A 27,874-nucleotide genomic window follows, 5' to 3' on the forward strand; every position below is an offset into this window, starting at 1 on the left:
TCGCATTCATTTGAGGAAGTAGGTACCAGATCTAAATAGTAATTCTAGTTAAACCTATAACCATATAACATATAACCATATAACAATCACAGCACGGAAACAGGCCATCTCGGCCCTCCTAGTCCATGCTGAACTCTTAATCTCACCTAGTCCCACCTACCCGCACTCAGCCCATAACCCTCCACTCCTTTCCTGTCCATATACCTATCCAATTTTACCTTAAATGACACAACTGAACTGGCCTCTACTACTTCTACAGGAAGCTCATTCCACACAGCTATCACTCTCTAAGTAAAGAAATACCCCATCATGTTGCCCTTAAACTTCTGCCCACTAACTCTCAAATCATGTTCTCTCGTTTGAATCTCCCCTACTCTCAATGGAAACAGCCTATTCACGCCAACTATATCTATTCCTCTCAAAATTTTAAATACCTTGATCAAATCCCCCCTCAACCATCTACACTCCAATGAATAGAGACCTAACTTGTTCAACCTTTCTCTGTAACTTAAGTGCTGAAACCCAGGTAACATCCTAATAAATCGTCTCTGCACTCTCTCTAATTTATTGATAACTTTCCTATAATTTGGTGACCAGAACTGAACACAATATTCTAAATTTGGCCTTACCAATGCCTTGTACAATTTTAACATTACATTCCAACTTCTGTACTCAATGCTTTGATTTATAAAGGCCAGCGTTCCAAAAGCCTTCTTCACCACCCTATCTACATGAGACTCCACCTTCAGGGAACAATGCACTGTTATTCCTTGATCTCTCTGTTCCTCTGCATTCCTCAATGCCCTACCATTTACCCTGTATGTTCTATTTGGATTATTCCTGCCAAAATGTAAAACCTCACACTTCTCAGCATTAAACTCCATCTGCCAACATTCAGCCCATTCTTCTAACTGGCATAAATCTCCCTGCAAGCTTTGAAAACCCGCCTCATTATCCACTACACCTCCTACCTTAGTATCATCGGCATACTTACTAATCCAATTTACCATCCCATCATCCAGATCATTTATGTATATTATAAACAACTTTGGGCCCAAAACAGATCCCTGCGGCACCCCTCTAGTCACCGGCCTCCATCCCGATAAGCAATTATCCACCACTACTCTCTGGCATCTCCAATCTAGCCACTGTTGAATCCATTTTATTACTCCAGCATTAATACCTAAAGACTGAACCTTCTTAACTAACCTTCCATGTGGAACTTTGTCAAAGGCTTTGCTGAAGTCCATATAGACTACATCCACTACCTTACCCTTGTCAACATTCCTCATAACTTCTTCAAAAAATTCAACAAGGTTTGTCAAACATGACCTTCCACGCACAAATCCATGCTGGCTACTCCTAATCAGATCCTGTCTATCCAGATAATTATTAATACAATCTCTAAGAATACTTTCCATTTATTTACCCACCACTGATGTCAAACTGACAGGTCTATAATTGCTAGGCTTACTTCTAGAACCCTTTTTAAACAATGGAACCCACATGAGCAATACGCCAATCCTCCGGCACAATCCCCGTTTCTAATGACATCTTAAAGATCTCTGTCAGAGCTCCTGCTATTTCTACACAAACTTCCCTCAAGGTCCTGGGGAATATCCTGTCAGGAACTGGAGATTTATCCACTGTAATCAAAATCTCTGTAATCAGTCTGCTGTCCGTCTTGGATACAAGAACGAACCCCCATTCTGGCAGACACAATAGTTAGCTGGATACCCCCAGATTCAAGGCTTCCATTGTTTGCCTCTCAGGGAGAACCAGTGGTAAACTGATGCTGCCATTGTAGTCCCTATGTTCAACAACCCCAACAAATCTGAATACTCTGAAGGCATTCTGGACAAATCCATTGAGTTCAAGTCTGGTCTTGAGGAGTCAAGAAGCAACTTGACATGGTTCACAACAGGTCACCTGGAAACTCCAGAAGGAATGGTGGAACCCGTAGAAAGGCACTAATCCTGTCATTTGATTGACCAACCTTGAATGGTGCCAGAAGACTAGCTCTTCTGGGGATGGTGTAGATCTAACCATGGATAACCAAGGATTATAGGAATGTCTGGAGAATGAGTTAGATGGAAACGACTCCATCTCCTTCTGCCTTCCGATAGTGAACTTGAGAGCAATGGAAAGATAAAAGATTTATTCAGTTTCCGACCATCTATTTTCTAGGGCCATAGCAGAGACAGGTTAGTTAAGGTGTACCTTAGGAATATGGATTCTCTCTGCCTGTCGAATGTCCAAAATATTCACTGCCAAAATAGAATCTAGCAAGACTTTGACAGAATGTTGATGTCTCCCCTAAGATAATCCTTATCATCATTATTTGCCATGTTGTATGATATGGGAGATCATGCTCTTTGACCGTGATTGTTCTAGGCAAAATTTTCTACAGAAATGTTTTCCCATTCCCTTCTTTTGAGCAGTATCTTTACAAGATGGTGACCCCAGCCATTATCAATACTCTTCAGAGTTTGTCTGCTTGGCATGAGTGGTCACATAACCAGGACTTATAATATGCACCAGCTGCTCATACAACCATCCATTACCTGGTTCCATGGCTTCACATGACCCTGATTGGGAGGATAATCAGGTGCTACAACTTGCCCAAGGGTGACCTGCAGGCTGGTAGAGGAAAGGAGCACCTTGCACCTCTTTTGGCATAGACAGAGCTCCACTTTGCCACCCACCCAAAATATTGGGGATGGTAAAACCACTCTGGGACTCAATGAACTTGCAGAGAAACTTGAGACTGATACAGTTCTCCCCTCAATGGACAGTCCTGAGAGTTTCCTGTCAACCTGGGGCAGGTAACTCTAAATCTTTACCACAGTACAAGCAACAACTCTGTCTCAATTGTCTCCAACACCATCACACTGAGCACGGGGGCCCCGCAGGGCTGTGTTCTCTGTCCACTGCTGTTCATTCTGCTGACCCACGACTGTGCTGCGACACACAGCTCGAACCACATCATCAAGTTCGCCGATGACATGACTGTGGTGGGTCTCATCAGGAAGAACGACGAGTCAGCTTACAGAGAGGAGGTGCAGCGGCTAACGGACTGGTGCAGAGCCAGCAACCTGTCTCTGAATGTGAACAAAACAAAAAAGATGGTTGTTGACCAGGAGGGCATGGAACGACCATTCCCCGCTGAACATCGATGGCTCCTCGGTAGAGATCATTAAGAGAACCAAATTTCTTGGTGTTCACCTAGTGGAGAATCTCATCAGGTCCCTCAAAACCAGCGCCATAGCAAAGAAAGCCCAGCAGTGTCTCTACTTTCTGCGAAGGCTGAGGAAAGTCCATCTCCCACCCCACCTCCCCCCTCCATCCTCATCACATTCTACAGGGGTTGTATTGAGAGCATCCTGAGCAACTGCATCACTACCTGGTTCAGAAATTGCACTATCTTAGATAACAAGACCCTGCAGCAGATAATGAGGTCAGCTGAGAAGATCATTGGGGTCTCTCTTCCCGCCATTACAGACATTTACGCTACCCGCTGCATCCACAAAGCAAACAGCATTATGAAGGACCCCGCACACCCCTCATACAAACTCTTCTCCCTCCTGCCATCTGAGAAAAGGTACCAAAGCACTTGGGCTCTCACGACCAGACTATGTAACAGTTCCTTCCCCCAAGCTATCAGTCTCCTCAATACCGAGATCCTGGACTGACCAATTGTCTAGTTTATTATTTATTGTAATACCTGCACTGTTTTGTGCACTGTATGTAGTCCTGGGTAGGTCTGTAGTCTGGTGTAGTTTTTTTTCTGTGTTGTTTTTTACATAGTTCAGTTTAGTTTTTGTACTGTTTCATGGAACACCATGGCCCTGAAAAACGTTGTCTCATTTTTTTACTGTGTACTGTACCAGCAGTTATGGTCGAAATGGCAATAAAAAGTGACAACTTGAAATGTCTCTCTCACTCCATTGGGGAGACATGGGTTCTTCCAGGTTGCATGGGTTCTTCTGGAGTTGACTGCAGGGATCTACGTTGGTTATCAGATTGAGGATCTGGGGTAGGCAATAGGTAGTTCTGTGAACCAGCTCTCTGGTTGAACTTGCCACATCTCCCTCTTTTCTTTCAGAAACAGGGTTGTCGATTCTTATAGCCAATGTCCAAAAGTTGCCCATGAAAAGCTACGGCCTGAGAGGAGGGAAATTATATTGGCTACCTTACTCCTGTTCAAGGGGAACTTAGCAGGTTGTAATTCAAACATATGGGAGCATTGATTTAAGAACCCTTGGCAAGATTGTATCATTCCAGGTTAACTGACTCTCCATGGAAGTCTGGGAACACAGGCAAATGCTCAAAACCAGAGTCCATCCCTGAGCAAGGTGAATCCTGCTTACCAGTCTCAGAGTCCTTCTGTAATGATGTATCTATGTCCTGGAGAAACTGCTCATGTCATCTAATTGCCTGTCTTTGGTTGGCCAATGTTATGCAACGTCCATCTTCATCGCATCCTTGATTGGGTGAGTCCTGTTGTAACGATCTTTACAAAAACGGATCCAGGTACAGAGTAAACTCAGGACTCGATAGTAGAAATTAACAATGAAAATATATTAAGAGAATAATACAGGGAATAATCAAACTAAGAACTCACTTACTTAGAATTTGAGCACACATAACTTGAACCCAGGACTCAGTGATGAGCACTGCTCCAGAATAACCTTAAATAGGACATAATAAACAGGAAACCAGTGTGGGTCAAAATCAAAAACAAATCATTTAAGAATGAGAAGCATAAGGAAACTGTATTTACATAATGAGCTTCAGGAGAAACACAGTGATGGCTTAATGAAAAAAATAGTCATTAAGCAGCTCTAATAAACTCAAATAAATGACACTCAGTTACATCGAGACCTGCTGCGACCTGATGCCCCTCACAGGTCTGAAGGGTTAATGACAATAACACATCCCAACTAGCAGAACCCCTTTGAATAATCAAGACTGGTGGTTGGTCCAAAAGATTCTCAGTACAAGCTTCATTTACCAACAGTATAAACCCTTTTGTTACAGTGTTGAGGGATGTCTTAATGAATAAACAATTAACCAGAATATTAAGTCACAAAATACATCTGTCCGGAACTGTGCCTTAATACAAGAGGTGGCCCCATAATGCCTTCCCTGAACTCATTTGAATATTTTAATGACTGCAGATTAATATGAACATTCATCTTCCCACTTGCATTGTTTTAATGGTATCAGGATATCCTACACCCAATGATTGGTTTCTATTGCATTAAAGATTCAGTAGAAGTTAAATTATGAACAGGTTTTACTTCCTGCAGATTGATTTGCATTTTGATTAATATCTACTATCTGTAATTTCATAATTTCAAAATAATTCCTATGTGTATCTTAGTGGCTTAGATAGAACAATTAACTCTCTTGTAATCAAATTTGTTGAATATAATTGGAAATGTACAGTATGAATATATAAAGAATCATTTAGGGGATTATAGACAGATAAAGTGAGTGGGCAGCGGAGAATAATGTGAGGAAAAGTGAAGATCTCTTTGGCTGGAATAAAAAAAAGCAGAATTCTGCAGGCCATTTCCATTATAATACTTTGTTTTTTTTTTAATTTTGTTTCTTCCAAACAATAGCAATCAATTAAATGAAGGAACTATCCTTGAGTAAGACGAGTGATAAAATCTATTGTGTCTGAACTTGCAGACCCTTGCTCACTTAGGATCAAAAGTGACATCAGCATCAAATCTGCTGACAAAGGCGGAGATCTCATGCTCTGGCAAATAGATATGTCTCACAAACACCAAATATCAGCTTTCAGTCAACTCCTCATACCTCCATTGCATCATTATCCCACCATTGAACATCCGGTCATTGTCTCCCACACAGCTACAGGCTAATTTCCAAAGAAGATCGTTCCACAACTTGCCACCTTACATTCTGCTCTACCCAAGACTGTGTGAAACTAAAGAATTATGGACACAGCTCAATACATCATGGTAATCAGTCTCAATGGACTCTGTGTTCACTTCATGCCATCTCAATAAAACAACAGCATAAACATAGACTGGTCGACCCCAGTCATTCTCTCTTCTTCCTCAGAAGGTACAAAATCATTAGGTTCAAGTACAGCTTCTATCCTGCTGCAATAGGACTATTGAATATTTTTCTAGTACGTTAAGATGGACTCTTGATCTCACAGTCTGTCTCGTTGTGGCCTTATAACCTATTATCTACCTGCACTGTATTTTCTCTGTAATGGTAGTACTTTATTCTGCACTAGGTTATTATTTTACTTTGTAATACCTCAATACACTAATGCAATGAGTTGATCTATATAATTGTATTGCATGTAGGGTTTTTCATTGTACCTTTATATAAAGGATTTTGCCAATTTACCAACTAAATAAAGAGCCCCAGCCCACTTCTACTCTATGCCCAAAATCCACAAGAAGTATTGTACAGAGATAGACATTGTTTCTGCCAGTTCTAGCCCCACCAAACTACTTTCTTTCTCCCTTGATACCATTCTTTCTCCTTGGTCCATTCCCTTGCCCCTTATAACCATGACATTTCGGATGCGTCTTCAGTTCTAACCGTTTCTAAGTCACTCATCCTATCTGCTTCATCTTCCCCATTCCACATTCCCTATACATTCCAATCCCACATCTGGAGGGCCTGAAGGCTCTCTATTTCTTCTTAAAGAGAGGCCTAACTGGTTCTCTTCCATGCAGACACTCATGTGCCTAGCTCCAGTTCTCCTCACGTTAAATAATTTCTCCTTTCGACAGTGCTTCTTCCTATAGATGCTGCCTGGCCTGCTGTGTTCCACCAGCAGTTTGTGTGTGTTGTTCTCCTTTAACTTCACTCAGTTTATCGAGATCAAAGGTGGACTATGGGAAATTGGATAGATCCAAGTTACACTTGTCTTTATGCGTCTTTGTTTCAGTCCTGCTCAGCCCATTCCTCAATTCTCTCCCATGCATCAATGACTATATCGGGGCCTGCATTGGTCCATGCATTCTGCAGCCAGTGTCCAGCCTACTCTCATCTTCACATGATCCATCTCTGACTCTTCCTTTTTTTGATAACCCCATTTTCATCTCAATAGAAAGTTGAGCAATCAACCTTCACTACAAGCCCACCAATTTCCACAGCTTCCTGATTATACTTCCTCTTTCCCAGCTTCCTGTAAGGGCAATATTCCATTGTCTCTGTTCTGTTAACTCTGCTGCATTTGCTCCAACGATGAGATATTTTTCAGAGCTGTCTCTGAAATGTCATCCTTCAATTAACTCTGGTTCCTGCTCTATCAGAGTAGATAGAGCCCTTGACTATAATCTCTGCAAGATAGGTCACCTGGTTGAGTGGTACCACAAAAACAACACCCCTATTCAATCTCAGCAAAACTAAAGAGCTGATTATTGACTTCATGAAGTGATGGGAGTGCCGGCATATGCCAGTTTACTTTTGAGAGATCAGTAGTACAGAGAGTCATCAACTTTAAATTCCTGAGTGTTAACGTATTGGATGACCCATAGGCCCGGGCTCATAGGTGAAACCATAAGGAAAGCACGCAGAAGTCATTACTTTCTGAAAAGGTTAAATGTGGTCGGCTTGTCATTGAACCCTCTTACAAACCCCCTGAACAGGTTCAAAGCATAGAGAAAGGGATCAACTATTTCCATCATGGAGCTCCAATATGCAGATGACAACACCAACATAACTCACTCTGAGGAGAATCTGCAGTGCATAGTGGATGTTTTTGCCAGAGCATATACGCTTCTGGGACTTGATCTAAACATTAAGAAAATTCAAGTCCTACACCAACCTGCTCCAGATCAAGCTCCTAAACCGCCAACCACTCAAGTTGAGAACATACCTCTGGAGAACATTGATTATTTCCAGTATCTTGGCCGCCTTCAGCCAACATTGGCCTTGAAATAAATCACAGAATATTCTGTGCGAGTGGAGTTTTTTGCTAGGCTGGGAATGAGGTTTTGAAAATTGGGATGTCAGGACCAACAAAAACTTCTGGTCTATAAAGGTACAGTCCTCCCCCCTCCCCTTGATATATTGAGCAGAGTCATGGACAACCTACTGCAGACATATCAAGTTCCTTGAAAATTACCATCAAACATGCTTTTGAAAGGTTCTGGCAGTTAGCTGGAAGAACAGGTGTAATAAATCCAGCATCTTGGAGGAAGCTACTATTAATTCCATAGGCACAATCATGACTCAACACCAATATCAGCCATATGCTTGACTCCTGCATCCCTAAACATCCTGCATCCTGCATCCTGTTTAGCCAACTCAAGAATGCATAGCACACTCCTGGAGGGCAGAAAAAGCAGTTCAAGGACAATATCAAGATCCACCTGAGGAAGTGCCACATCAACCTGAATGGATAGAAGAAATTAGCATGGGGTAGGAAAAGCTGGAGAAGGACAGTTTACGAGGGGACTGCACATCTTGAGCAGTACCTCCACAGTGCCATTAAGACTAAGCAGCTTCAATGTGAGGAAATACTGGGAAAGTCCCAACCAGCTACAACCACCACCACTTCAATTACCTACACCTGCCAACATTACAATAGAATTTGTGGATCACAGATCAGCCTCTTCAGTCATCTCAAGACCTTCAAGTGACCAGATCAATCAGCAGGTGAAGAATCATACTCGACTATGAGTGATCACTGATGATGATGATTAAAAACCCCTATACAGTTGAAGTCAAAAGTTTGCATACACTTAGGCTAAAGTCATTAAAACTCACTGTTTAACCACTCCACAGATTTCATATTAGCAAACTTTTATGTTTTGGTAAGACATTGAGGACATCTACTTTGTGCATGACATAAGTAATTTTTCCAACAACTGTTTACAGACAGATTATTTCACTTTTAATTGACAATATCACAATTCCAATGGGTCAGAAGTTTACAAGCAAAATCAAAAGAAATCAACCAAGGCCTCAGAAAAAAAAATTGTGTATCTCCACAAGTCTGGTTCATCCTTGGGAGCAATTTCCAAATGCCTGAAGGCACCACATTCACCTGTACAAACAATAGTACACAAGTATAGACACCATGGGACTACGCAGCCGTCATACTGCTCAGGAAGGAGACGCATTCTGTCTCCTAGAGGTGAACGTACTTTGGCGCGATAAGTGCAAATCAATCCCAGAACAACAGCAAAGGACCTTGTGAAGATGCTGGTGGAAACAGGTAGACAAGTATCTATATCCACAGTAAAACGAGTCCTGTATCAACATAACCTGAAAGGCTGCTCAGCAAGGAAGAAGCCACTGCTCCAAAACCACCATAAAAAAGCCAGACTACAGTTTGTAAGTGCACATGGGGAGAAATGTCCTCTGGTCTGATAAAACAAAAATTCAACTGTTTGGCCATAATGACCATCGTTATGTTTGGAGGAAAAAGAGTGAGGCTTGCAAGCTGAAGAACACCACCCCAACAATGAAGCATGGGGATGGCACATCGTGTTGTCGGGGTGGATTGCTGCAGGAGGGACTGGTGCACTTCACAAAATCCATGTCATCATGAGGAAGGAAAATGATGTGGATATGTTGAAGCAACATCTCAAGACATCAGCCAAGAAGTTAAAACTCGGTCGCAATTGGGTCTTCAAATGGACAATGACCCCAAGCATACCTCCAAAATTGTGGAAAAATTGCTTCAGAACAACAAAGTCAAGGTTTTGTAATGGCCATCACAAAGCCCTGACCTCAATCCGATAAAAAATTTGTGGGCGGAACTGAAAATGCATGTGTAAGCAAGGGGGCCTACAAATCTGACTCAGTTACACCAGTTCTGTCTGGAGGAACGGAACAAATTTCCAGCAACTTATTGTGAGAAGCTTGTGGAAGGCTACCCAAAAAGTTTGACCCAAGATAAACAATTTAAAGGCAATGCTACCAAATACAAACAAAACGTATATAAGCTTCTGACCCACTGGGAATGTGATGAAAGAAATAAAAGCTGAAATAAATCATTCTCTCTACTATTATTCTGACATTTCACATTCTTAAAGTAAAATTGTGATCCTAACTGACCTAAGACAGGGAATGCTTTCTAGGATTAAATGTCAGGAATTGTGAAAAACTGAGTTTCAATGTATTTGTCTAAGGTGTATGTAAACTTCTGACTTCAATTGTGGATGTATTGCTGAAAGTTCTGACATTTCACATTCTTAAAATAAAATTGTGGTCCTAACTGACCGAAGACAGGAAATACTTTCTAGGATTAAATGTCAGGAATTGTGAAAAACTGAGTTTAAATGTATTTGGCTAAGGTGTATGTAAACTTCTGACTTCAACTGTGGATGTATTGCTGAAAGTATCCTAACTGTTTCATAAGTTTTAGTAGCAAGCTGAATATGCAGGAACATAAAAAGCTACAGAGAAAAGTGCACTCTGTCCAATTCATCACAGGGGACCCCTCTGAATGACACTGCCTCAAGAAGGAAATGTGCTTTGTCACAGATCACCACCATCTGGGCCATGCATCATCTCACAGCTACCATCAGACAGGAGGCAGTGAAGTTTAAAATCTCACACCTCCTGGTTCAAGAAAAGTGACTTCCCTTTAACCTTTAGGTTCTTGAACCAACTAATAAAACCTTAATCAGAATCAGAATCAGGTTTAATATCACCGGCATGTGACGTGAAATTTGTTAACTTAGTAGCAGCAGTTCAATGCAATACATAATATAGAAGAAAAAATAATAATAAATAAGTAAATATTATTCAGTATACTTTATACAGTTTACGTATATCAAATAGATTAAAAATCGTGCAAAAAGCAGAAATACTATATATTAAAAAATGTGAGGTAGTGTCCAAGGGTTCAATGTCCATTTAGGAATCAGATGGCAGAGGAGACGAAGCAGTTCCTGAATTGCTGAGTGTGTGCCTTCAGGCTTCTGTACCTCCTACCTGATGTTAACAGTGAGAAAAGGCCATGCCCTGGATGCTGGAGGTCCTTAATAATTGATGCTGCCTTTCTGAGACACTGCTCCTTGAAGATGTCCTGGGTATTTTGTAGGTTATTCCTCAAAATGGAGCTGACTAAATTTACAACCTCTGCAGCTTCTTTTGGTGCTGTGCAGTAGCTCCCCCATACCAGACAGTGATGCAGCCTGTCAGAATGCTTTCCACAGTACATCATAGAAGTTTTTGAGTGTACTTGTTGACATAACAAATCTCTTCAAACTCCTAACAAAATATTGCCACTGTCTTGCCTTCTTTATAACCACATCAATATGTTGTGACAAGGTTAGATCCTCAGAGAACTTGACACCCAGGAACTTGAAACTGATCACACTCTCCACTTCTGATCCCTCTATGAGGATTGGTATGTGTTCCTTTGTCTTACCCTTCCTGAAGTCCACAAACAGCTCTTTGGTCTTACTGACGCTGAGTGCCAGGTTGTTGCTGCGGCACCACTCCACAAGTTGGCATATCTCACTCCTGTACGCCCTCTCGTCACCACCTGAGATTCTACCAACAATGGTTGTATCATCAGCATACTACAGTTTAGCACACTATGGCCACTTTAATCACAATACATTAAAATGCTTTGGATTCTTTTTGTTATTTCTGTATTCCTTCTTGTAAAAATGTGTACAATTCATGATTAATTTATCTTTTACATGTAAATGCTGCTGATATACTGAGGTGTGTCTGTGATGCTGCCTCAAGTAAGATTTTTATTGCACCTGTACATACACATACTTATGCATATAATAATAAACTCAACTTTGTTCTATTTCCTCTATCTTACCCTAACTCCTCCTGGAGAAAAGAAGAATAGAATTACTCTTACCCTCATCTTCCACCACATTAGTCTTTGCATTCACTGTATCATACTTTTCAATTTCTGTGAGCTTAAACATGATTCTACCAATACACATATACCAATCTCACACATTTTAGCAATTTGAAATTATTGCTCCCTGATTCACTTTTTTTATTCCTATATACTATGTCCCATTGTATGACACTTTTCTACAAAACTGCAGGAGCAGCAACATCTTTCTGTTCAGTTCTTCCTTTCACATCATCTGGTGACCCAAACAGTCCTTCCAATTATGGTAATATTTCACTGGTACTTCTTCCAACCTATTCACAATGTGGCCTCCTCCAGGTTAGAGAAATCAAAATCAAATGGGATGACTTCTTTGCAGAACTTCTGCTCTGTATCTGTACAAATGTTCCTGATCAGCCTGCCATTTTTAATCCCTATCCCACTCTCACTCTGTCCCTTCTGTCAGAGGCTTTCTGCATCGCTACTGTCATGAGCCCTTATTAAGCTCTTGTGCTTTCTGTTTAATCTTGTCAAGGTAATTGTTACTGGCATGGGTTTTCTGCATTCTATGATTATTTAAAGTGGACTCCTGATTCGTTCTCATTGTGGGATCCACAATGATTTGTCTCATTGTGTCGCTTGGTCAAGTCACCGATGCTATGTTGGAATTCCTATGTATAACCTTTTGTTTCCATCTCTACATGGAAGTCAGCCGTTCTACCACATCTAGGTTCAGCAGTTGTCAGTGCTCACCATGACAGCTACAATGAGGCCCAATGCAAACTCAAGGAGCTACACATCATCTTTTCTCTGGACACATTACAGCCTAAATACTGAATTCTCCACTATAAGGCAATTAACCCTTTGTTTCTGTTTATTTCACAACTGATCATTTTATCAAAAATGTTTCTTTACTTTTTCTTACATTTGCATTTTCTTGCCTGTTATTTAATCATTTTATAAAATTTCATTTGTTCCACCAATTGCCCTCTGCAACCTTCTCTGCTACCAACTAACTTGTTTTCTCTCTTTCTCAGTTCTGGCGAAGAATCTCAGACCTAAATTATTAACCATTTCTCTTTTCATTGACATTGCCTGATCTGCTGACCTTTCCCAACAGTTTCTGCTTTTATTCAAAGAGCTAAGCATAACAATGGAGAAGTGTTAGTGAAACTGTGTAACGTATTGATTCTTCATGCTGGATAGGTTAGAATTAGCCCCCGGCCCATGCCCCACATTGCTCTCTGACTCCCATTCCAAATGCTGCAAGAGTTACTGGCTGTGCCAGTGCTATGCAGATGTTCTAAGAATATGGATTTCTTTTCCTATTTCCACTCACAATGGATATGAACAGCCTCCTCTGTCTGTGAATATTGGAATGAAGCCTTGTCTGCATTGCCAGGCAAATGTAAAAACATCCTGCTGCACTAGTCGGAAAAGAGCAGGTGGATTACTCTGCAGTGTTTTGAGCAATTTTTAATCTTCTGTCAACGTCATTGAAATTAATTATCTGTTCTTCGTGAATCACACTTGTTTGTGGGTGATTTCTGTATGCAAATGAGCTGATGTTGGTCCAATTCAAAAGGGCTGCAAAGAATCTGGAAATATTCTGGATGAGCTTCAGAAACAGTTGGAAGCATGTATACTTTCTGGGTAATTCTTAATGAGACTGCAATTACAAATGCGATGGATACTTGAGGTAATGGAATCCTGATGAAGGTTCTCAGCCCAAAATGTCGACAGTACTCTTTTCCATAAAAGCTGCCTAGTCTGCTGAATTCCATCAGCATTTTGTGTGTGTTGCAAGGTAATAGATATTTAGTTTTTCACATATATGAACAATTCTTTTTCATTCGTTCTCTAATTTTACGTGTTTTCTTTTGCTGACTAAGTAAGATCAAAATTGGCAATGGCAGAAGTAGTTGAATGGATTGTCTCTATCAATGAGTGAGGACTTGAGAAATAGCACATTAGTAAAGTTCAGCAGAGGGTGGGGAGAGACTAGATAAAGAAAAATATTTTTTCCCAAATTACCTTTATTAACGAAAAATGACAGTCACACAGATGTTTTATAAAGTGTCCTTTGCTTTGTTGTGTATATGATAAATGATAATTGCAGGCTGAGTTTTCAAATTATTCATTCAATTAGTTGACAAGAAATGTTGTGCTTATCCAAGCATTCAACACTGTGACATTATCCGCATCCTGCACAATAAAGAATGCAATTAATTGTAGTAAGTAAATACTCTAAGCCTTTGTATCCCTGGAGAGGTTCTATTTAGTCTGCCTTTGTCATCACCTTCTGACTTCACATAGCAGGAGAGAAAGACATTGTCACCTGATCATTAGTCATTGCTCCTGCTCAAAATTACCTGTGTTAAAGAGGTCAAAGTTTGGGGAGAAGAGGGAAGACACATTGAAGCCAGAGACAATTAAACTAAATCCATTCCCCCGCTCTATCCCCAAAGAGTGCAAAATGTTTGCAGGCTTTTCCCAGTATTATCTGTTTACTGTTAAATAATTTTCTTTCAGCTCCTTATCATGGTTGATTTGGGATGCTCGAGTTGAATCTGCCCGCCACCTCTCAATCCACGCACACCAGACACTAAGGATCATGCACCTGTGCTGAGCTCATCAATTTAAACAACTTTGCCTCCAATTTCTACCCTACATTAAATGGTCCATTTCTGACACCTCTCTCCCTTTTCTCAATCTCTCTGTCTCCATCTCTGGAGACAGGCTATCTATTATAAACCTACTGACTCTCACAACTATCTTGACTATATCACTTCCCATTCTGTCACTTGTAAAAATGCCTGTCATGAAATTTGTTGTTTTGTGATAGCAGTACATCGCAATACATACTATTAATAAAAAACAATACTTTGCAATAAATATATCATAAAAAATAAATTAATAAGTAGTGCGTAAAGAGAGGAAAACAAAATATCGAGGTAGTGTTTATCAGTTCATTCTCCATTCAGAAATCTGATATTGGTGGGGAAGAAGCTGTTCCTGAATCATTGAATGTGTGTCTTCATGCTCCTGTACCTCTTCCTTGATTGTAGCAATGAGAACAGGGCATATTGTGGGTGATAGGGGTCCTTAATGATGGCTGTTACTTTCTTGAAGCATCACTTTTTGAAGATGTCCTTGATGCTGTGGAGGGTAGTGCCCAACATGGAGCTGGCTGAGTTTACAATCTTCTGCTGTTTTTTCCAGTCCTGTGCAATGGCTCTTCCATCTGAGATGGTGATGCAAACAGTCAGAATGCTCTCCATGGTACATCTCTAGAAATTAGTGTATTTGGTGACATACAAATTCTCAAACTCCTAATGAAATATAATGCTGTATTCTTTGTAATTGCATTATTACATTGTGGTCAAGATAGATCCTCAGAGATGCTGACACTCAGGAACTTGAATCTGCTCACCCTTTCCACTTTTGAACCCTTGATGAGAACTGGTATATGTTTCCTCGACTTCCCCTTCCTGAAGTCCACTATCAATTTCTTAGTCTTACTAATATTGAGTGCAAGGTTGTTGATGTGACACCACTCAATCAGCTGATCTGTCTCATTCCTGTTCATCACCATCTGAAATTCTACCAACAACAGAGTCATCAGCAAAATTTTAGATGCTATTTGAGTTGTGCATAGCCACACAGTTGTGGATATAGAGAGAGTAGAGCAGTGGGCTGAGAATGCATCCTTGCAGAGCGCCAGTGTTGGTTGTCACTAAGGAGGAGATTGTAGCGGTGTGCTACATGCAGCGCTAAAATTACGACACGGAGTCGGTAACTGCAGTCGAAGGAAAAAACTTTATTCGAAATCCTCAGCCTCACTTTTAAGCCTCCCTCAACCTGCCCCCCGTGGCGCAGAGGCTCCAAAGCTCTGTGCTCGCAAACCCCCGTAGGCTATCTAATTGTGAGCCGGTTTGGATGTGCCAGGAAATGGGTCGCCACATAGCACCCCCCCACAACCGGCGATACACCCCCCAATGTCCACAGTCTGGGCCGGAACCTGCTTGGGAGGTCGGCCTCTGCGCCGAGGTGCCGGAAACTCGGCCGGTTGCGCCAGGTTCACATGGGCCGGTTTGAGGCAGTCCACAGTGAAAACCTCCTCTTTCCCCCCAACATCCAGCACGAACATGGTCCCGTTGTTCCGGAGCACCATAAACGGCCCCTCGTATGGCCGCTGCAGCAGTGGCCGATGCCCGCTCCTTCGTACAAACACAAACTTACAGTTCTGCAGGTCTTTGGGTACGCAGGTCGGGTTCCGCCCGTGCTGTGAAGTGGGTATGGGGGCCAGGTTACCGAGCTTCTAGCGTAGTCTGCCCAGGACTGCTGCGGGATCTTCCTCTTGCCCCCGTGGGGCTGGTAACTGGGCTGCACCCAGGGAGAACGTCTGAAAGGTCTCGGCGTGTACCCGTCTCTTCCTGGGCAGGTCGACCAGTAGGCTGTGAGCCCGCAAAAAATCCGCACCCAGAAGCGGTTGGGCTACGGCGGCCAATGTAAAGTCCCACGTGAACTGGCTGGAGCCGAACTGTAGCTGCACCTGACGGGTGCCATAGGTCCTTACTGTGCTGCCGTTCACGGCCCTCGGGGGGGCCCCGGTGCCCTGCTGCGGGTGTCGTAACTCGTCGGAGGTAAAACGCTGATCTCGGCACCAGTGTCGACCAAAAACCGGCGTCCCGACCTTCTGTCCCACACATACAGGAGGCTATCCCGATGGCCAGCCGCCGTAGCCATCAGCGGCGGCTGGCCCTGGCGTTTCCCTGGAATTTGCAGGGCGGGCGACAACGGCGGGCTTCTGCGCCCCACCGCTGGTGGTAGAAGCACCAGTATTCATTGGGCTGGGGGTTGGCGGGCTCTGCGGCCGGGCCTGGACTGGTTTGCTGCCGGGATCGTGGCTGGGAGATCTGTGCGATGGACGCCCTGCTCACCTTTTTGGCGTTCAACAGCAAGTCCGCCCGGGCTGCCACCTTCCGGGGGTCACTGAAATCCGCGTCGGACAGCAGCAGGCGTATGTCCTCGGGCAGCTGCTCCAGGAATGCCTGCTCAAACATAAGGTAGGGTGTGTGTCCGTCGGCCAGAGACAACATCTCATTCATTAAAGCCGAAGGAGGTCTGTTGCCTAAGCCATCCAGGTGCAGTAAATGGGCAGCCCGCTCGCGCCGTGAGAGTCCGAAAGTCCTGAGGAGCAGGGCTTTGAATTCTGTGTACTTGCCATCTGCCGGGGGCGACTGTATGAACTCCGCGACCTAGGCCGCTGTGTCCTGGTCGAGGGAGCTCACCACGTAGTAGTAGCGGGTGTCTTCTGAGGTGATCTGGCAAATGTGGAATTGGGCTTCGGCTTGCTGGAACCAGAGGTTCGGTCGCTGAGTCCAGAAACCCGGCAGTTTCAACGAAACTGCATGAACAGAGGCGGCGTCAGTCATTTCTGGTCCAAAAATCGTTTGGACCGTCGGGGTCACCAATTGTAGCGGTGTGCTACATGCAGCGCTAAAATTATGACACGGAGTCGGTAACTGCAGTCGAAAGAAAAAACTTTATTCGAAATCCTCAGCCTCACTTTTAAGCCTCCCTCAACCTGCCCCCCCCCCGTGGCGCAGAGGCTCCAAAGCTCTGTGCTCGCAAACCACCGTAGGCTATCTAATTGTGAGTCGGTTCGGATGTGCCAGGAAATGGGTCGCCACAAGATGTTAATTCTGATGCACTCAGACTATGATCTCCCAGTAAGCAAATCAAGGATCCAGTTGCAAAGAGAGGTAGAGGCCCAGCTTGTTTAATAGAACTGAAGGCATGATTGTTTTGATTGCTCAGCTGTAGTCACTAACAAGATGACTTAGGTATTACTATTGTCCAGGTGTTCCTAGTGGAGAGCCAGTGAGATTAGACTAATTGTAGCAATTGGCAGTTAGCAATGGGTCCAGGTTCTTGCTTAGGCAGGTGTTGATACTAACCATGACCATCCTTTGAAGGCACTTCATCACAGTAAATGTGAGTGCCATTGGGTGATAGTCATTGCGGTAGGTCACCCTGCTCTTCTTGGGCACTGGTATGATTGTTGCCCTTTGGAAGAAGGTGGGAACATCCGACTGCAGCAGTGAAAGATTGAAGATCACTATTAATGCTGGTTTCACCCACATCTTCTCCATTTCCCGCACTTCACCTTATAGTCCCACCAACACAACAGGGATAGATTGCCCTTGTCCTTACCTACAACCCCATAAGACCCCATATCCAGCAAATCATTCTCTATAACTTCTGTCATCTCCAGTGTTATCCTACAACTAAGCACATATTTCCCTCCATCCTTCCCTTGGGATTGCTCTCTAGAGGGCTCTCTTGCTCAAGTGTAGTCTCCACTGGTCATCCTCCTCGCACTTACCCCTGAGCATGATAAGTGCTACATCTGCCCGTACACCCCCTCCCTCACTATCACTCCTTTGTCAGCCATGGCTGCCTCATTCTCCTTTTAGAATAGATCTTTTTTCCTTATAACGTATCTATCCTGCAGCTCCTGAAATGTTCTCAGAAATGACCGACAATGCTGGTCTGCAATCACCCTTGTTAGTGTCCCATTCCAATCAGCTTTGGACTGCTCCTCTCTCTGCCTCTGGAGTTACCTTTACTCAGCTGTAATACTAATAATTACAATTTTACCTTCACTGTTTCAAACTTATAGGGAATTCCATCATATTATGATCACTGCTTCCCAAGGGTTCCCTTACATCAAGCTCCCTATTTAAATCTGGTTTATTACACTGCACTCAATCCAGAATTGTCTTTCCCTTATGGGCTATTACAAATAACAAACCATCTCTAGGTAGTCTATAAATTCCTTTGCTTGGGATCTAGCACCAACCTGATCTTCCCAATCTATCTACATATTGAAATCCGTTATGACCATCATTACATTGCTAGTTTTACATGCCTTTTCTATCTCCCGTAGTAAGTTATACCCCCATATTCTGGCTACTGTTCAGAGGCCTGCCTACGTAACTCCCATCTGGGTCTTTTTATCCCTGCAGTTTTTTTTAACTTTACCCACAAGGATTCTACATCTTCTGATCCTAAGTCACTTCTTTGTGAGGATTTGATTTCATTGTTTATCAACATAACTACCCCAGTATCTCAGCTCACCTGCCTGTCCTTTTGAACTGATGTATATGCTTGGATGTTAAGCTCCCAGTTGTGATCTTGTTGCCAATCTGAATTGACTGGTGTTGCAAGTGAGGAAATCAAGGATCCAATTGCATAAGGAGGTATTGAGGCCAAGGTCTTGGAGTTTATTGAATATTTTTGAGGGGATGATGACATCAGCTGTAGTCGATAAAGTGCATCCTGAAATATGCACCTTTGCTGTCCAGATGTTCCAGGGTTGAGTGAAGTGTCAATGAGACACATCTGCTGTGAACATACTGCTCCAAAAGGCAAAATGGAGCAGATCTAGATCAGTTTCTCAGGCAGAAATTGATATGTTTGATCACCAACCTCTCAGAACTCTTCATCACTGTAGATGTAAGGGCTACTGGATGATAATCATTGAAGTAGGTCATCACCTTCTTCTTGGGTGCTGGTATAATGGAAACCTGCTTGAAGTAAATGGGTACCTCAGACTGCCAAAGCAAGAAGTTAAAGATCTCGGTGAATGCTCCAGTCAGTTGATAAGCTCAGGTCTTTAGTACTTGACCAGGTACCCTGTCTGGGTCAGATGTTTTGTTTGGGTTCAGCCTCCTGAAGACTGCTTGTACATTGGCCTCTGATGGTGTCTTTGGAAATGGAATGATAAATGAAGTCCCAGCTGCTTGCTGATGTTTTTATATTTATTTTATTTTGAAACACAGTATGGACTCAGCCCTTTTAGCACCCTAGTACTATATTGAAGAAAATGGTAATTATCCCTAGTGGACCAGACAATATTTTCCCCGAATCAAGGCAGCTAAATCAGATCATTTGGTCATTAACATAAAGCATATTGGAAAGTCTTGATGTCGTAAAATGATTACATTGATACATACCTCTTTTTATAAAATGAAGAGATCCTGAATCGTAGAAAATTCACAACACCGAGGAATTGACAAAAAAATCTTTGTATCAGTGCCAGTTGTGTAAGAGTTACTGACCTAATTCCTCTTCTTAGCACTGGTCTAATGTCCTCAGGTCACAGTTCCTCAAAGTACACATCTGAGTAAATTTATGTGTGGTGAAGCTTTTTGCCTTTTCAAGCCTTTCAGGCAGTGGTTCCGTACTCTCAATTTTCCATTATAGTCCCACTAAAATTTCATAAATTACATAAAATCTATGACCATTATGTTTTATCCTCTCTTCTGAGGAAAACAGAAATTTTAAATTTAATCTGTTTAGCCTCCTCCTAATTTTATACACCTTAATTAAAGTCCTTTCAAACTCCTAAATTCCAATACCATTGACAATGTTAGATCAGTAAATTTGTCCATGGCTTTGTCTCTTTCGAAGAGTTGTAATATAAACTACCAAGCAGAGTACCTTTACAAGAAAGCAGTATGTGTTCCACTTTATGAATAAATTATCTTTGAACATTGAGTTATCTATTTGACAAAAATGTCACATTACAAATTATATCTTTGTGCTAATCAATTTGATCCTGAAGACTCCTTACTTTAATATGATATGGTGATTAAATTATTGAACTATATTCAATTCTATGACTTCTCTGCCTCTATAGATGCACAATGCACAGTATCCTGACAGGTTGCATCACGGCCTGCTATGGAACACCAATGCCCAAGAATGTGAACATTTTTAAAAAGTGATGGATATAGCCAAGTCTGTCACAGAAAATGCCTTTCCCGCCATTAAGCACATCTACAAGGAATGCAGCCACAAGAAAACAACATTCATTTACAAAGTTCCCCACCATCCAGGCCATGGTCTCTTTTCGCTGCTGACATTTGGAAGGAGGTACAGGAGCCTTGGTTCACACACTACCAGGTTCAGGAACAGTTATTACCCTGCATCCATCAGTCTCCTAATCCAGTGCGTATAACTTCAAGCACAACACTGAACTGATTCCACTGTCTATGAACTCACTTTTAAGGACCTTACAACTCATATTCTCAGTATTTTGTTTCTCAGCTCGAGCTGGTAAAACCTGATGCACAAGCATAGTCAAGGACCCTCATATCTCAAATGCTAGGAACTTTTCTAGTGGTGTTTGGTATTGTGGCTTTCTGGAGATTTTACATAAATATTGCTGTGTAGGACTAATTGTTATTGTGTAATGACTATGGAGTGATAGCAGTTGTAGATGTTACTATTGGGACAATATATACCCTGTTCATGTTACATAGTCTTTCAGTTTCCTCTTTTAATTCAGTATATTTCTGGCGTATATCACTGATTGATTTCTTTGGGTTATGCACTTGGAATGGTTATACCTATTAAGTAAGTTGTTTTTGCTTGTAAAATAATGCAATATTATATACAGATGATTATTATGGATTGTCCTATCTGTGACAGTAGATCATGGATCGGCTGTAGTATAATTTGTAGGACACTGATTCCAAAACTGGATCAGGCTTGCAGTTATAGTAAGGTGTGGTTTCTTTTATGAGTTTGTATTTTAAGGCAAGATTTTGGTGAGTCATGTTGCCACTTGATTATGCCTGCGTAAGTAATCAGATTAAGTTAAATTGCTGCAGGATTCTGTAATGTGTTGGATTAGCTCCCAGTTTCTACTAGGTATTTTCTGCATTTATTGTCTTGAATTTGTTGGTGTTTTATAATATATTTTTGATTTTTTTTTTCTGTCTTAACCACCTGGTCCATTATTGCCACAGGAAACTCCTCTGTTTCTGGGAAGAGGTCTCCAAACCTGAGCCAGGCGTTTAACACTTCCTTGTTGACATCTAGTCTGTTCATATTATGGGGATGCCTTGCATAGAAGGTTATGCTGCTCCATTGGTTAAGTTTTTATTCTATCCCGATAATCTCTTCATTTTTCTGGGTTGTGCTTTAATTTAAATTTACCCCTTATCAGAGCTGTACTTATCAGAATTGCATATACTCAACTGGAAAGCTGAAACCTGTTTTCACTGAGCAAAACATATCCTCAATGTTTTATCTGATTGTTCTGTAATTTTTTGATGACTGTTATTCCTCTTCTTTCTCCTGTCCTAGGAAGTATTAATCTAAGTGTGCTTGAATTTACCTAGTGTTCTCTAAAATTTGTCATTTCAGTTCTTATTTTTCTTTCTAAATTTTCCAGATCAGTTTCAGACCAAGATACTATGCCAAAAACATGTTAATATGGGTATAGCAGAAGTATTTATTGCCTTTGTTATAGTTTTATTATTGAGCTCTCTTTGGTAGATTCTCTTAAGTCCTGCATTCTGTCAATTTCTTTTCCATTATGATCTATCTTCTTTACTTGTTGATATCCCAGGTACTTCAATGTTTCATATTCATTGATTGGTTGTATTGCATCCTGCTGCTCTGTTTTATGTTCTCCTAGCTCTATTGCATCTTTCTTTATGTTTAATGTTCTGCACTAATCTAGTCCAAAGTTCATGTTTCTATCTTTAGAAAATAGTTCTAAAATTTGAAATAATTGCTTTAGATTTACTGATGAAGAAACATATGATTTCAAGCTTAGAGAGTCACTCTGAAAAATACTTTGCTTTTATTACGGTTTATTTGTTGTATTTTTAGTTTATCCTCTTCTGCACCTTGGTTGTTTGTCAGTATTTATTTATGTATAGTTTTTCATGATTCTATTGTATTTCTTTGTTCTATTGTGAATGTCCACAACAACGTGAATCTCAGCGTAGTATATCATGACATATATGTTCTGCGATAATAAATTTACTTTGAACTTTGAAAAATTCCCACCATGCAGCTAGGGTACTAAAATATTATTCATAAAATTAATGGCTATGTATGGGATCATTTTTTATAAACTCATTGGGTTTTCTGATGTAGTTCAGTAGGAAAATTTGTCACTCGTAAATGCTCTGCCCCATGTTTGCCTCAAATACGATCAATGTCATAGTTTCTCAGTTGCCCCACAGTTCTAGAAGCAAGTGCAGATAAAAAATAAATACTATTTATGTCTATATAATGCACGTTTTTTCAGTATTTACTTCTGAATTTTCTTGTGGAAATTTAGCAACTGGAGTTTTCACCATTGTCTTTCCCATCTAAAAATTATTGCATTATGATTGTAATGTTTACATTAATATACCTGCCTTTCAGACTTACAGATAGGATCATCTTTCTTTTTAGCATTGCCTATCATGGAGACTGATACAATAAATTTATGTTTCATGTAAATCTTTTTTGATCAAACAATATAGCTTCTAGAAACTGATGATGGCTTTTACAAACTGGTAAATTTGATTTGACATTTACGGTAGTTGAAAAATTGAATGAGATCTGCAGAAAGTGTTTCTTCCCGGGCCTGCAGTCTCAGATAATGTTCTTTTGCTACTTGTTTTGTGGCAGACTGTTTTGGAATAAGGTGACCATTTGTATCTTGAAATGATTTCAAGATCCTCTAATAATTTTTGAAGATCATTTGATGGCTATCAGGAGCTCAATGAATATCAATAGATCATTGAAACGTCCCCTCAATTTCCCTCACTTTCCCTCACTTCAGCTGGAAACATTTTCTTGAACCTTGCTTCTCCATTTTTGGCTTTGGAAGATTATCGGAAAGAAGAGATGAACTTCACTCAGCGGTATAATTTACACTTCAAGTATAGCATCAATGGTAAAAGCAGACCTGACCTGACTTAGAAATAAGTTGATGTGATTGTCGAAAATAGCTGCAATTGATAAGAAAATACTTCATTCGATTTTTTATCACAGTATTGCAAGGTCAAACTACCTACTGCTGAAATCCATATTTGGCTTCATTTTATTTTTGTAGCAGACTGGCTGAATGATATTATCACCCATTGGTAATGAAGTGTTATTTTGCAAAATATTTAGGAATCACCAAAGATATTTTGGAGATTCACTGGAGCTTAAACCTAGGAAAATAAATGCTCTGCTACCTAATCTATGAACTTCTCAATTTCAAGTAAGTGCTCCAACCTTGCATGCATCTTGGCAATGACAGAAGCTGGAACTTGCACATTACGATTGTAAGCAATGTTAATGTGTAAATTGATCACCGAAGAAAATATAATGGGTGTCAATATTTATGTGGAGGAATAAAATGGGATTAGTATACAATTAGTACAGGTAATTCTTCATGGTCATTGTTTGACTTTAAAGCTCCATGACATATCCAAGACCAGAAGACTTTCAGAAAAACTAAAATGAGTTCTTGACAAACAAGGAGCACAAATTTGACCCAAATAAATTGCTACAGCAGAAAAGATTTTCTAATATTAAGTGAGTATATGAGCAGCCTGTCTGATTATCTGGGCAGAATATTTCATACAATATTCAGAATCAGAATTATTTATCACACATATAATGAAACATATAGTGAAATGTGTCAGTTACATTAACAGCCAACACATCTAAGGATGTGCATTGGGCAGCCTGTAAGTGTTACCACACGTTTCAACACTAACAGAGCATGCCCACAATGCTTGGCGGAATACATAAAACACAACAATTACGCAACAACAGCAAAGCAAGCCCCTTTCCACCATTCCACCCACCCAGACATGGACAGATCTCCAACTCCAGGACAGGCCTCTAGTCTCCAGTCTCCATACTCTATTGTAAGGGCACCAAATGTTATGGAGAAAAGGCGGGCAAAATGTGCTTATAAATCAGCCCTGATGGAATGGGAGAGCAGACCCAATGAGATGAATTGCCTAATTCAGCTCCTACAGTCCATTCTCCAGGCTTTGGCCAAATGAATTTGACTTAGCGAATGTAGTGTATATGGATTTTGGTAAGACATTTGATAAGGTTTACCATGCAAGGCTCCTTCAGAAAGTAAGGAGGCATGGAATCCAAGGAGACCTTGCTTTGTGGATCCAGAATTAGCTTGCCCACTGAAGACAAAGAGTGGTTCGTATTTTGCATGGAGGTCGGTGACTAGTAGTTTTCTGCAGGGATCTGTTCTGTAACCCCTTCTCTTTATGATTTCTATAAATGTCCTGGTTGAAGAAGTAGAAGGGTAGGTTAGTAGGTTTGCTGATGACACAAAGGTTGGGACTGTTATGGATGGTCTGGAGGTTTGTCAGAAGTTATTGCAGGACATCAATAGGATGCGGAACTGGGCTGAGAAGTGGCAGAAGGACTTCAACCCAGATAAGTGTGAAGTGGTTCATTTTGGTAGGTCAAATATGATGGCAGAATATAGTATTAATGGTCAGACCCTTGGCAGTGTGGAGGATCAGAGGGATCTTGGGGTCCGAGTCCATAGGACACTCAAAGCTCCTGCGCAGGTTGAGGGTATTGTTGAGAAGGTGTATACTGTGTTGTCATTCATAAAAATTGGGATTGAGTTCAAGAGCCATGAGGTAGTGTTACAACAATATAAGACCTTGGTCAGACCCCACTTGGATTACTGTGTTTAGTTCTGGTAACCTCACTACAGGAAGCATGTGGATACTATAGAGAGAGTGCAGAGGAGATTTACAAGGACATCACCTGGATTGCAGGATGTACCTTATGAGAATAAGCTGAGTGAACGTGGCCTTTTCTCCATGGAGTGACAGAGGATGAGAGGTGACCTAATAGAGATGTATAAGATGATGAGGTGCATTGATTGTGTAGATAGCCAGAGACTTTTTCCCAGGGCTGGAATAGCTAATACCAGGGGGCATATTTTTAAGATGGGAATAGTTACCAAGGGGATGTTTTTCACACAGAGAGTGGTGGGTGTGTGGAAGCAGATACACTAGGGTCTTTAAGAGCCTCTTAGATAGGGGCATGGAGCATAGAAAAATAGAGGGCTATGCGCTAAGGAAATTCTAGGCCAACTCTAGAGTAGGCTATATGGTTGGTACAACATTGTGGGCCGAAGGGTTTGTATTGAGCTGTAAATTTCTATGTTCTATGATCTGGATTTCCAATCTACCTTCAGGATTCAGTATCGATTCCTGGGTCAACTGGTGATGGACACTGAATGCTAGGCTTGCTGACTGACTCTCCCTCATCTTCCTCATGCCTCCTGTGCACATGGACATCTAGTTCAGGGAGCCACCTGGAAAATGAGCATGTGGAACATTGAGATTTTGAAATAGATATCATTAATTGGGTAAGGAGTAATGTCATCTGTTTCACTAGACAAGTGTAGGTAGGAAATATGAGGCAAACACGGGATCTATGTTTATTAAAACATGATGTTCACATTGTGTTTAGGTCAAATATGTATTCAATGGAAAGTCAGCAAGTTCTCAGTTACACGTTAGAGTCTTAATACTACAAAACTTCTGTTAATTTTTTCCTTGATTATTATGGGTCATAGAAAAGCAGACTATATGATCAAATGTTATTTGTTTCTTCAATAATTTTTTTGTATTTGGGCAATTGATTCAATGCAGTGGAGAAAAGAAATGGGCAGCCCCTTCAGTTGTATCCCTGCACAAAGTTTTGGACTCTTGTTGAAAATTGAAAAAGAACAGAGGTTCTACTATGGCTTTTGCAAGATCATCAATAACCGTAATAAGAGAATCTCAGAATAAAGATGAAGGAAAAAGGTTGGGAAGAGTGACAGGCCTTTCTTTTTCAATATAATGTGTCTCTTTTGAATTTGCTTTATCACTACCTAAGCAATAACCTGTTCTGGCTGAAATCTATGTCTTATGAAGCTTACCTCTACATCAGTTGTCTTTTCAATTATTCCCAATAACACTAATAAAATCTTCATGGAAAGTTTTAAAATTAATCAGATTTTCACATCAGCACAGTTTGTGCAAATCAAGGCCTGTAATAACAACATTTCAGCATTGATGGAGAAAGTACACACTTTACAACTATTGTGAATTTGTTAGTAGGTTACTTCCACTGTCTTTAGAAAATGGCTAAAATCTCAAAGGCATTGTGATTTGACTGGGTGAATGGTGATGGCAGAAGTACACAAGGCTTCAATATGTCTACTGCTCATTGTTAATCGAAGTATATGTGACCTTGATGTACTTCATTGCCTGGCTTGTGTAGACAGGTTCATTATTGTTATTTCTTTAGAGCGGGGGTCGGCAACCCGCGGCTCCGGAGCCACATGTGGCTCTTTTACGTCTGTGCTGTGGCTCCCTGTTGCTTTGGGAAATAATTGGTTGTGGCGACCCTTTTCCTGGCACATCCAAACCGACTCACAATTAGATAGCCTACGGGGGTTTGCGAGCACAGAGCTTTGGAGCCTCTGCGCCATGGGGGGCAGGTTGAGGGAGGCTTAAAAGTGAGGCTGAAGATTTCGAATAAAGTTTTATCCTTCGAGTGCTGTTACCGACTCCGTGTCGTAATTTTAGCGCTGCGTTTAGCACACCGCTACATGGTCAGTATTTAATTAAAATGTATTTTATGTTAGTTTGTTAGTTTTTGAAATGTAATTCTAAATTTGAAGATTATGGTGATCTTGTACAATCTAAATAAGACGTTGTGGCGACCCATTTCCTGACACATCCGAACCGGCTCACAATTAGCCAGCGTTCAGGCTAAGGGAGATAGCCTACGGGGGTTTGTGAGTACGTGTCTTTTGCAGCATCCGGGCCCATGGGGGGCGGGTTGAGGGAGGCTTAAAAGCAAGGCTGTTTAGTTCGAATAAAGCTATCTTTGACTGCAGTTTACTGACTGCATGTAGCACACCGCTACAACGTGTTTTTATCGCTGGCTGTCCAGAGGGGAGGTGCTGAAACGGTTTGTCGCGTGTCTGGAAGAAGTGAAAACTTTCCTGGGCAGCAAAGGGCTCAACTTTCCTGAGCTGGAACAGCCAGAGTGGCTGGAAAAGCTACACTTCATGGTAGACATGACAGCGCACCTGAACACGCTGAACACAGCTCTTCAGGGGTAAGGACGTACAGCCCTGCACATGTTGGAGGATGTTTTGGCATTTGAGCGCAAGTTGACAGTGCTTGCCAGAGATTTACAGAAAGGCACATTGTC

This window comes from Hypanus sabinus, chromosome 7 (genome assembly GCF_030144855.1).
Source record: "Hypanus sabinus isolate sHypSab1 chromosome 7, sHypSab1.hap1, whole genome shotgun sequence".
Classification (NCBI taxonomy): domain Eukaryota; kingdom Metazoa; phylum Chordata; class Chondrichthyes; order Myliobatiformes; family Dasyatidae; genus Hypanus; species Hypanus sabinus.